This window comes from Drosophila virilis, chromosome X, assembly GCF_030788295.1.
Source record: "Drosophila virilis strain 15010-1051.87 chromosome X, Dvir_AGI_RSII-ME, whole genome shotgun sequence".
NCBI classification, from domain to species: domain Eukaryota; kingdom Metazoa; phylum Arthropoda; class Insecta; order Diptera; family Drosophilidae; genus Drosophila; species Drosophila virilis.
The window spans coordinates 21,909,966-21,922,513 of record NC_091543.1 but is presented as its reverse complement, the minus strand read 5'-3'; the positions used below and the strand labels follow the sequence as shown (position 1 = coordinate 21,922,513).

The window sequence follows — 12,548 nt, the reverse complement described above, 5'->3', positions numbered from 1 at the left end:
ATCGATATCCTGTTTTTTGGGAATTTTTGGTAAATAATAAGAGCTAGAGTCACGAAACATGATATGTTGCTTCTAAAATAGAATATGTATATGCATTTGATGTTGGAAGAAGAGGGTTCAGGGTATCCCCTAGTCGGTAGCTCCCGACTAGAACCTCTTACTTGTTTTCATTCACTTTAAAACATCTTTGCTTTAAAACAAAAAAAGTATTATCTGGCAGTTTTTGACACAGGCGGAGAGACAGCCGAAAATAACTAGTTCGACTCACCTTCATCAAGAATATAGAGTCGGAGATGCTTGCGCAAAACACAGTATACCCTATTGGCCAATTTCACTGAGTACAGGGTATACGAACACCCACGCACGCAACCAACACCCAACCATAAGGTACCCAAAAAACAGCACAGTGGTATGAATTTGAAATGTAAGATGGAAAATTAAATGAACAAATTAAGGAGAAAATAAACAGAAAGAATCAATATTTTTTAATATTTGTTGTTACAATGATTATGGGTTATAGAGTACAAGGGGAATTCACTGACTGGCTTACTTGAACATATTTGCAGATTAATGTGCTTTATAATATATTGAAGGCATAAGTGATGTGATCTGACAGCCCTCTTATTTTGGATATTGCCTAACATTAGCTATGATACTAATCGAAAACGAGAAAAAATTTTGTTTCGTTTGCGCCTCGACATATTCAAATGTCTAGTATATGACTTTTTTGGCCTATGACAAATGTTCAGGTCTATGCTTTGATGTGCCATCAATAATTACAGTAATTTATAGAATATTGGCTATTTGGCGACGTACGTGACATTTGGTATGGGGTCTAGCCGGTTCGAGGTGCAGATTTGGAATTAGAAACAAACAAGTTGTTCCTTTTTTAGCAAATATATTTCGACTATTTTAAGTAATAGACAAAATATATTTTGTTGTAGCAAATTACACGCCTGACAAGAATTCAGATGGAAAACCCAATTAAAGGAAATTCGAGTAATAATTAAATAATCTAGGAATAATATGATTCACACCACTGTGCGCTGTCACGCCAATCCATTTGCGACATTGACAATGTCAACTTGGGTAATGTTTATTGAGAATGGCGGGCATCCATCCATCCGACTGTTGTGCTGTGCGCCCAGCACTCCACATAAAATACTGTACTTTGCCTGTGCCAGCCACTAGTTGACCACCATCATATTAATGGATACCGCAAATGTTTGTATGTAGTATGTGTGTTGTTAAATATGGGACATGCATACATATGTGTATGGGTGTGTGTATGTGTGTGCGTATGCATGCATGTATAGCTGTGTGGGCGTATTCATAGCAGCTGTGTCTGTGTGTGTGTGTGTGTGTGTGTGTGTGTGTGTGTGTGTGTGTGTGTGTGTGTGTGTGTGTGTGTGTGTGTGTGTGTGTGTGTGTGTGTGTGTGTGTGTGTGTGTGTGTGTGTGTGTGTGTGTGTTGAGCAACGTCAGTGCAATTGGAATTGCGGTAAATCAATTCGAACGTGCCACTCTCCATCTCATTCACACTCACATGCTCATTGACATTCGCATGCATACACATATCGAGAACATTGTCTTGTTTTGCTTGTGGTTTTTATACCGTAAACCCACCCGTCAAAATGGGTATAGAGGCTTAGTCTACATGTGCGTAACAGGAAGGAGGATATATCTCCGACCCTATAAAGTGTATATATATGCCTGCTTAGGCCTGCCTAATTGATCTGTGTGTCCGCCCATCTAACGGTTCCCGTATCGTTCCTTCTGAAACTCCTTTCAGAGCAGAAGACACCAAATATGGAACTAAGAGTCGTAACTTTTTGCTATTTACTTACATTTCGATGCCAATACAAAACGCCGGACATAGGATATCTCCTAGTCTGGCATTGCCAGCAAATCTTGTTATTTTAAAATTCATGCTTATAATTGTTGTCATTTTTAATATTTACATTAATATAGGAATTATTATTTCTAACTATGGCCTGCGCCTCGTCGGAGTCTAATTTGCATACCTGTTCACAATGTGAAGAGAGTATATTGGTTTTGTGCAGTTTCCCTTAGATACAATTTGAATATTGCATGACAACGCCCATTATGGGCGTGGTACTTTACGATTATCTTTAAATTCGTGAATCGACTCGTGGCAAAACCTTTCAACTATTTTGGGTCTGCGAACGAGTATGACGCAGTCGGTTGTACCCGACCGCAACATTCCAAATGGCTGTGTGTGTGTGTGTTGAGCATTTCTTGAGTTGTTTGAACAATGTTTTTGCATGGCGGACGGCCATTTCGCCATTTCGCCAATGCATTCATTGCAAATTGCAATTAGGCAGTTCGTGCCGCACGTCAGAGCCTGGCGCCTCCTTTGATTAGCCCCGGATCGGGGCCAAGGTCAGGGTCAGGAGGCAGTGTCGGGCGTCAGATTCGTAGTGCTTATTCGTCCAGAAATGTCAACTAATGCGATTTAAAACAGGCAGGCGTTTATGGCTGGTCTCTGGCCCACCTGACCACCGGACCACCGGACCACCGGCTAACGGCCAGCGGCTGTTGGTCATTCAATCAATTGGCCATTTGGTCAGTTGGCCAAACAGCAAAGCATTTAGTCGCGCATGAGCCATTAGGAAAACACATATTCAGAACGCCAGCCGACTAGCCCTACGACGACATGCTATGCTAGCCGGGACACGCCAGCACAACCTGTAATAATAACTGACCACTCGTCAACTGCTCAACGCGGAGCCGAGAGACTCACGCCCCAGGGCCCACTGGCCCATTGGCCACCAGCTCTGGGAGACCTCTCGACAGTTGTTCGATTTTGTATACCCTTGTTGCAAGTGAGATTATTATATTGTTGCGAGGTGTGATGCATATTAAAAGAGGTATCGCCGTTGCCATTATATTTACCTGTATATGCCCCAGTTGCCAACAACAGGTGAGTCGATTAAATATAAATGACTATCTCAGAGACGTCTGGTAAGGATAGCAGACGTCAGCAATAGCATTTGGGTAACATTGGAATATAGAAGATCTTTATGCCATTATCTTAAGATCTTTAAAGCTAGCGCAGCATAGAAAGATCGATATCGGGGCTATGTTTTAGGCTAACCTCAGCTTAAACAATTGCAGGGTCTATTATCTAGCGAACATTGCCTTCGATCTGCCAGGGTATTAAACCATCGGCAACATGAAAACAGGCGCGTTCTATGTTTTCCTTTTTGCTCGCTGACCACGACATTGGCCCCCGTCCGGTTGAACAGCAGCTAACCGCACCCGAGCCTGCATCGGTGCCTTTGACACTGACCAAAACGCGACAAGGGCGAGCCTCGTCCACATCCACATCGTCATTGTCCTGGTGGTGGTGTGTGGTTGCGTGGCGTCGCGTGCACTTAGCTCTGCGTCCTGTGTCCTGTCTGCACAGTCCGATTGTTCAATTGTCCGAATGTCTGATTGTCAGTTCGTTGTCCGAGTCAGTTCTCCTACTTTCACTTTGAGGGCGGGCTGAACAATTTAAGCGCCAACATGTGGGCAGCTTAGCTCCGATTCCTGACTGGCCCCACTGTCCTGGCTGCTGTCAATCAATGCCTCCATTGTCTTTCTATCAGTTGCATACAGAACTGTAAACAATTAGATGGCATATCGAATGGAGCTGTTTCATGGCGACCAGTCCAAGATAGTTCCACTACGCAAAGCTAAAATTAATGCAAATTTGCCAGCACATACATATTCCGAGCTGTCCTTAAATAGTATAAAATTCTATCTTTTAAATAATGCATTCTTTTTCAACAATTCGATTAAACGCCAATTGTGTTAAAACGTTGTCTGCGAGCAATTCTTTTGCCCTAAGTAAAATATTGAACTTTGCGTTTTTGGATACATTTGCATTGGCTAGCAAGAAACTTCGATTTCGTTTCTAGACATTTTGATTTAATCTGGAAATATTCTAATTGCCAGAACTAGGCATTTCATTGAACATTTCGTAGAACAATGACGCACACGGCTTGTTCTTGCCTCTTAAAAGTCACCTTAAATTGCGAATTGTAAATTTGTTAAAGCACTTAAAACAAGTAAGAGGTTCTAGTCGGGAGCTCCCGACTAGGGGATACCCTGAACCCTCTTCTTCCAACATCAAATGCATATACATATTCAATTTTAGAAGCATCATATCATGTTTCGTGACTCTAGCTCTTATTATTTACCAAAATTTCCCGAAAAACAGAATATCGATATTGCTTTTTATCGATTGCTTGGAAACGGAGTAGGTTATCGATTATCGGAAACAAACACGATCTGCGCAGGCCCTAAAATCTAGCTCTTATAGGTTCTGAGATCCTTGCACTCATACATACGGATAGAAAGACGGACATGGCTAGATCGACTCGGCTATTGATGCTGATCCTTCTGCCTGTTACATACATTTTGCACAAATACAATATACCCTTATTCCCATTTTTAATGGGCTCAGGGTATACAAAAAAGAAGAAAACATGTGCTACACTAAGAAATTTTTAATTGTCACACATGTTTGTATTCGTCTCTTAATTTTAAAAGTTTATTTTCGCTGAGGTATCTATATGCTAAGTTGTGATGCGACAATTGCTAAATAAAATGTAGCATTAAATGAACACATTGTTTTTATTCCCTGCATTTTAAATGTAGGTGCTGCTAGTGCCTGAGCAGATCGAGTTTGTTTTCCATAATCGATAACTTACTCCGTTTCCAAGCAATCGATACAAATCGATATCGATATCGTGAATTTTGGGCAATTTTGATAAATAATAAAAGCTACAGTCACCAAATTTGACATATATGTAGGTTCTAAAATAGAATATATATCTGCATTTGATGTTGGAAGAAGAGGGTTCAGGGTATCCCCTAGTCGGGAGCTTGTTTTTTTTTTTTAATTTACAACATAAACCAAGAAAAGACATAAAAAGGTGTGTCCCACTCTGAAATGCGTCTCTGGAATCTATTTAACATTTACAAACAGCATGTAATACTTTAACAGACCCCCCCCCCCCCCACCCTCCTCCTGCACCAACCCAATACAATTGCATATGGAAAATGAAAAGTATTAATAATTATACATATTAACTTACTGCTATAGCCCAGCTTTGCCCAGGCCAATTTAATTTCTTTAAATTTCAGACAATACTTTTCCAACAATAGAGATTTGAAAGCAAGTAGGAATGCCCTGGTTGGGCGTACCCGACTAGCAGATACCCAATATACATAAACATGCCAGCATCCTTCATACCCTAACAAAAACACAAGCATGCCGCTTGTTGCGTCGCTTATGTCGCAGATCTGCCTTCGAGTTGGCATTCGGTTTTTATTGTTCGATCTTAACGATACGTGTGAGTACAACAAATCGATTGGATCTAGCTTTGAAATTGGGTTCTGCAAATATTGCGAGAAACAGGGTATCCAAAAAGTGAACTACTCCTAAACTTGTGCACTACACAAGAGGCTACATAAGAAATGTTGTGGAACCAGCTCTAATATTTTTTTTTTTAACTATACTTCAAAGGTCATGTCACATAATCGTTATTTATGAAATTTTTTTGCTGATGGTTTGGGTGAGCTTTTCTACCTTTCTGTATGGACTCAGCACGTCATTCTGATCAACATTTGATACACTTTATGAACACAAAAGAAATAGAAAAATAAAATGCAAAGTTTTTCAAAATTATCCAGAAATATAAATTGCACTCTAAAAATACTTTGAGCAACATCGCATCCAAGTCAAGCCCCTAGTTTCAACAACCGAAATGGAGACTTTTCTGCATACGAGAATTTTCCAGTGCTAATATTTGTTGTGAAATTTGTTATAAAATTAACACATTTTTCCGCAATAATAGTTTTTTACTACGTATGACAAATGCCATCTATTACTAGAATCTTCTGCGTTCCTCGTCAAGGAATGATTCAGTATCATTTCAGATATTTCACGTTTTCAGTTCATTTTTTGTTGCTTATGATTATTTAACGATATTTTGTTGAATTGGCTGAGTCTATCTAGGCAAGTCCGTCTAACCGACACTATGCATCATTTCTATATGTGTTTGTTCTGGACTTACATTTTCAACCATTTCCCGCCCGTGAAAAGTGTAAAGCCTACCCGTAATATGTAGAGATTTGAAATTAGAGTGGATTCTTGAGCCCGAAACTTGGACAGTTCAACCTTTAACACGCAATATCCATTCAGCAGAAACATATATTCCATAAATTCTGCTGCATAGAACTTTGTAAATCAGCTTGACTTAAAAAGTTCGTGACCAGCGAGCAGGTCTCAAATTAATTTACAAATGAATCTTTACCCACATTTCACAAAATAACTAAACTTTAAGCTTTAGCTTGAATAGTTTTATGCATATGCATTTTTCTGGTATGGAGTTTATCGCTTATCTATCGATAAATATCGATTTATGTCTGATAAATATCGATAAATATCGATTTATGTCTGACTAGAACACATTATTTTCTTAGCTTTTGTCTCGTAGAACATTAGAAACGTAGTCTACTATGAGCGCATGTTAAAAGTGCTGTCAAAGTTGACGCCATGTTAAAGGTGTTGTCGGCCAGCCATGGGATGCATCTGCTTTCACGCGTTTCCAATTCTTTAGAAATCTCTACAGTCGTGACCTTTTGTTAGGTTTTCTGTTTATTGGGTAATTTGGTTGACTGTAAAAACTGCGTTTTGTAATTTGTTTGACATGCCGTGTTTGCACTTTGCGTGAGTTGTGCTTAAACATGTGAGCTTGTGTGTGTGCGTGTGCGTGTGTGTGTGTGTGTGCGTGTGTGTGTGTGTGTATGGCACTTATTGTTTGGTTGCAGAACAAGAAATTGTATCTCTGGGCTATCTACTGAATGCGCTATCTTTGTTTTATGCGCTGGCTCATGCCCGACTCCCGACTCCCCGTTAACTAAGATGGCAAACAGAACCCAAAGTACAAGCAGAACGAACCTAATTACGTTCAGAGCATTAGTCATACATCTACATACACGTATGCCATAATGATGTTCGGTTGGATATATGGTCTATATAAGCGATATGCATTTCAGCTCGAGATGCGAGTCTTTCACGATGGCAATCAAAAAGAGTGCTAAGAAAATACAAGTTAGAAAACTTCAAATTAAACTCTGTGAATTATGCGTCTGACCCATGTAGATATAGACATACACAGAGTAAGATTTGTTCTCTACCTCCCGCTATTGCTTCCGAAATCTAAAAACAATTCCTTGAAGAGGCACAATTGGAACACATTAATAAAACCCGGATAATCGAGCAATAAGCCCCAAAGTTATGCCAAAAGCTGCAACTAGGGGAGCGAGCATCAGATCGGATCTCGGCCAATATTGCGTAGACTTCTAGAACTTGTAATACCGAATCAAGTATAGAGCTGTGCTGAGTCATACACATTGTGCATTAGTTAAAACCAGTTCTCATTAGGGCTCAGCTGATGAACAATTGTGGTTTGCCTTTTGGTGCTAGAAATAGTTGAGATTAGGTCGTAAGAAATCACATTTATATGTTGCTTGCATTTTCAAAATAAAGAAAACTGCATGGCAATTTCTTATTATTTCTCGGATCACGCACTTCTCGTATGCTCCACTGATGGATAGGAAGTTATTTTAGGCTGTGGGCTAGGTTCCGGTTATTTATCTGGCGGTTTATCAACGTGTTATTGTTATTTCTCATTTACTTAGAAATCGTAGGTATTACCCGGCTTTGCTCGGCCCAATTCTTTTTGCTGCAACTCATATCAAATAAATTTGCAGAGAAACTTTTAAAAACGGAAAACTTAACTTTGCATAATCTATCCATAATTAAATGCCATAGAAGCCATAGCAAAATGTACTCTATTCTCATAGTTATTTCTTTAAGCTAGTTATATCTATGAAAGTGTGTCGAACTTGTATAAACCTGACTTTTTGGAATCTGCTTCAAAGATCAGATATACTTGCTGTTCTATTGGTAACAGAAGTACTCAGGCTATTCTGACGGCATAATAACTAACTTATCCCAAAATAACTTGGGAATAACTGACTTCAAATGCTCTACATACACAAATAATCAATTGTCGTCTCGACTAGAGTCCAGCCCAAGAATGTGTGGAAAACTAACGACCCTTCCGGCAAATGCAAGCAGTTCAAAGCGGGGCAACCCAAGCCCATTAAAGCAAGAGGTCACTAGTCGATGATACCCGATCAGAAGCGCTCGGATATCGATAATTATCGATTTTAATGGGAGTATGGCATAATATTGTGACTGTCAGCAATAAAATGTAGACTGAATGGATTTAAACAACATTTGGTAAGCATTAAATCTCTATTAAGCATCTATAATTGAGCATATACTTATCTGACTAACTGGCCGAGATACAGATTATATGTGTATGTGTACATGTGTATATGTATGTGCATATAGATACTAGATAGATGAACACAATGTAGAATGGATTGTCTGGTTGGCTATCGCGTTTTTATCTTGTGTCGACAATAAACAGTTTGTTAATATGTTTACAGGCATATACACATTTGTATATGTACCGCATAAAATAATTAGTAAACTTTAATTAGCTAAGTCTTTGGGGAGCAGTAATTGTTATTTAAAGTCAGAGGTTAGCTGATAAAAATATATTTTGCCCAAATAAAGTCAAACTAATGAAATAGCACAGGAAGTGCCATATTTTTATTTTATATTTTTAGTTAAGCATTGAGAGCGTTGGAAAGGTAGGAAAATGTAGCTTACAGGCAGAAGAAAATATCCCAGACAATATAAAGTATATAATTTCTTGATCCGGACTAAATAAACTAGCCAAGCCCATCTGTCTATACTTATGTCCATATATGTACATCTTGTTGACAGACTTCAAGTACGAATTTATCGTTTTGATCGATAACTTTTCTTACTGTCATAATAGCAAGAGCTTTAATACATTTCCCATAGGGTATCTTGTAGTCAGGCATGCCCGATTAGACTCTTACACTCATACTTGATATTATTAATTGTTGTTTCTGTCGTCAGATTTTCTTCGGCGCGAGCGAAATTCGTCTGCAGCGCCCCAAGACACATGACATCATTTGGAGTCAGGCGGAAACTGGAACATGACTTTGGCTCTGGCTCTGGCTCTCAGCATTGGCCTCTTCCGTCTCTCTATGTGCCAAAAGCGCTGATAAAACCCAAAACCGAAACAGTGAATAAAAATGAAACGAAAACCGTCGCAAGGCAAAAAGATAGCGAAAGAGGCATCAAACACGTGGCTTCTTCGACTGTCGCAGCTTCACACAAATGAGCGAGCAGAATGTGAGGCAAGACATCAAAATTATTATTATTATTATTATTCACATTTAAAGCTTCAATACCAGGGAAAAATAAAATAAAGAAAAGTACAGATTGCCGTAGTCGAGACTGCCAGACTAGGAGATTCCCTCGACCCTGCGCCAAGTTAGCCAAGTTGAATATATCCCTGAATAGTGTCGGTGCTTATAGTCCGATCTATTTCTATTGTGTTCAACTCCTCAAAGATTCGAGCTATGCTTAATGAACTTAGTGATTTATATTTTGGATGGAATATTAACTAATAAAAAAAAAGATTAGCTTTATGGTATAGGAAAATATATAATTTCAACTTCAACTCTCTACCTCATCAACAAGAACATATATGTGCACTTTATGGGATCGAGATTTCTTTACCTTTTACCCGTTTACTTGTTTTCAATGCGTTCAGAGCATATCAAATATGAACAGTATATTGAAATAGCCATTATCGACAAATGGTTTGGAGGTGATTTTATACGACAATATTGTTTCTAAGCGATTTTTCCAATTGGAATCATATGATATTGTGGTACTTGACATGCTTTACAGATATGAAGCCGAATTTGGTGCTTCGCTGACAAACTAGAGCTATATGATATAGCTGTTTGCTGTTGATCTGACTAAGACATCTTGAGTTATTCATTTGAGAACCGATCGTTCCTATGGCAGCTATATGCTATAAGAGTCGGGCCAAATGCTCTGTGCAGCAAATGAAGCTATCAAATTGAGAGAACAGTTTGCATAGAAACAGGAAGACTGTCAGATGGATATATCCATAATGGACATTGGGCTATTGATACTGATCAAGAATATATACATAAATATATATATAGCTCATGGGGTCGAACACATTTCTTGACAAACTTATTATTCACCGAGTTGAAGAGGACAGCGTAATCGAGTCGCAGCTGTGTCCACAAATCGAAGCTGACTCATTTGTAGCCTTCAGCTGTGAGTTGAAAGATATGCAAATCTGGTAGCTCGATTGTTATTTCCCGAAACATGTAAATTGTTTAAAGATCGAAGAGCAGGCTCGAGATGTCAATCACGCGAATCGAGTATGAATCAGAAACCGAAGCAAATCTTTTTCTGGTCGCGGCTCAAATCTTATACAAAATAACCGGGCACTATTATAGATAATCCTGTTTGCAATCTTAACGACACCGATTATTCAAGATAAAAAGCCACAAGAGCATGACTTGGCCAAACACTGGGTGTCAACAATATATGCCCCTGCACAGACCCTCCCCTGGCCTAAGCTTTTGCCCGCATTGCAACAGATTTTATGAGATTGAATGCAACAGCAGCGTTTTCCAGCGAAAAATCCCAGCGGGAAATGCAATAAGCATTACGTACATACATATATATACATGCGCACGTATGTATGTGTGCAACTATATGTATGCATATGTGGATTATTTCATTTTTGCACACTGGCCAAATGGATGTAGCGCCAACTGCAATCATCATGAGCATAATAACGATTGTGATAATGATGATGATAATGAATCAATGCTGCATATTCGTAGCAATAAAGCAAATCAAAGCAAAGCAAAGCTCACAGCTTACCTGCTAGCACGGTAAAAGCCAATTGCGCTGAGATAATTTATGTATGTATATGTAAGTGTGAGCAGCGGCGGCCTCTTGATGTTTAGGCAAAAGCTCGGAACGCCGACGCAGACGGCGCCGGCTCAAAAGCTTCTGTTCTCGTTGTTGTTGTTGTTGTTGTTGTTGTTATGGCTGTTGCATGCAGCTGTTGCATGCATGTGCCGCAGCTTCTGGTTGCTTGTTGCTCTCCGACGTTTGCTGCTCGGCGCACTCGTCGCTGTTGTTGTTGTTGTTGTTGTTGTTGTTGTTGTTGCTTATGAATTGCTAAATAATTTGGCAATTTGTTATTGTTGGGCTGCTACATTGTTGTTGGCTTCAACAACAAGAGCAAACTTTGCAGGCACATTTATGTTTAGGTATCAACAGTATAAACAATCATTAAGCGAAACAAATAAATCTCACGCAAAAAAAAAATGTATGAAACAAACGGACAAAAAAAAGTATTCAACACACGCAACAATAACGTTCCAAAAACAAAAACCAAAAAAAAACGTCTTTTAAATATTTGGCTTTGCCAGTTACAACAAACTTTACGAACTGAACGCTTTTGGCAGCGGCAAACGGCGCAGCCAGGCGTGAAAAAAAGAAGGCACGACCGCGCAGGTTCAAACTTCGATTACAACTGAAGCGGCGAATTGACGCTGGCAGGCGTTCGGTCGGACGGCGACGAGCAAGCCGACTGGAGAGCGCGCCAAAACGAGCTGCACAGAGTTGCCATCAATTGTGAAGCAACTGTGTAATTTGTTTTTGTGTTTTTTTTATGCGGCTGGCCGTTGTTTTGGTTTAAACATTGTTGTTACAGTCGGGAGCGTGAATCTGTGCAACTCTGCTGTCTGACGTGTCGGTTGGCGTTATCACTTTCATTGTCGCAAAAACAGGCGCGTGTGGAACCTTCTAAAAATTTCAACTTTCATTGTAACGCCCTTGGTACAGTCCCAAGTAGGCTATTAAGGTTGCGTTGCGCCTGTGTGAACGCGTCCAGCTGCCTGGCAGCCCTGACCAAGGGGGTTCATTATTTAACACTAAGTTGGCAGGCTCAATTATATGCTGCTTAAATATTGAAAATCGGTTGTGTTTTTATGAAATATGCATCGTTCTAAATTCGCCAAATGCCTAATGTGTCATCACCTGCGGTTAGCGAGAGCAGCTGTCTCTTCACGTTACCTTTTTGCACATTTAATGTGCTTAACTTAACGCCAACAAGATATGCAAGCTAATTGCACAACCAACTGATATTAATTTATGCCCGGAATGCGATTTGCTGCCAAGCTGTGGGCGATAGATATACATGCTAGCACATGCCATGCAATTGCTAATGCACACACTTTGAACCCGCGCTCAGCATTCTGAGAAGATAACCAAGCGTCCGGACCGACCAGTTGACCTTGAAACGGTCGTCAGCGGTAATAAAATCAAGCGACTTATATTTGGTAGCGTTTTAAGCTAATTGCGAAAAAAAAAACAGACTATAAAACACACCCTGATTAATTGATTGACAAAAAGGTCGTAAAGCGCAAACAATTAGCGAGCTCACAGGATGTGCTGGACAACAATACATTAAATAATTGGCATCACCTTTCAGATACGTAAAGGACACGCCTTTCAAT

The 12,548-nt window shown here is 39.7% G+C and overlaps 1 protein-coding gene across 1 annotated transcript in view; it reads right to left on the bottom strand.

Moving 5' to 3' along the window:
• Window positions 1-11,571, bottom strand: part of ATP8B (ATPase phospholipid transporting 8B) — a 55,840-nt gene extending 44,269 nt beyond the window's left edge. The window contains exon 1 of the mRNA XM_032439520.2: window positions 10,903-11,571. The gene's annotated coding sequence lies outside the window, so the exon portion shown is untranslated. The remainder of the gene's footprint in view (window positions 1-10,902) is intronic.
• Window positions 11,572-12,548: the final 977 nt, after the last annotated feature.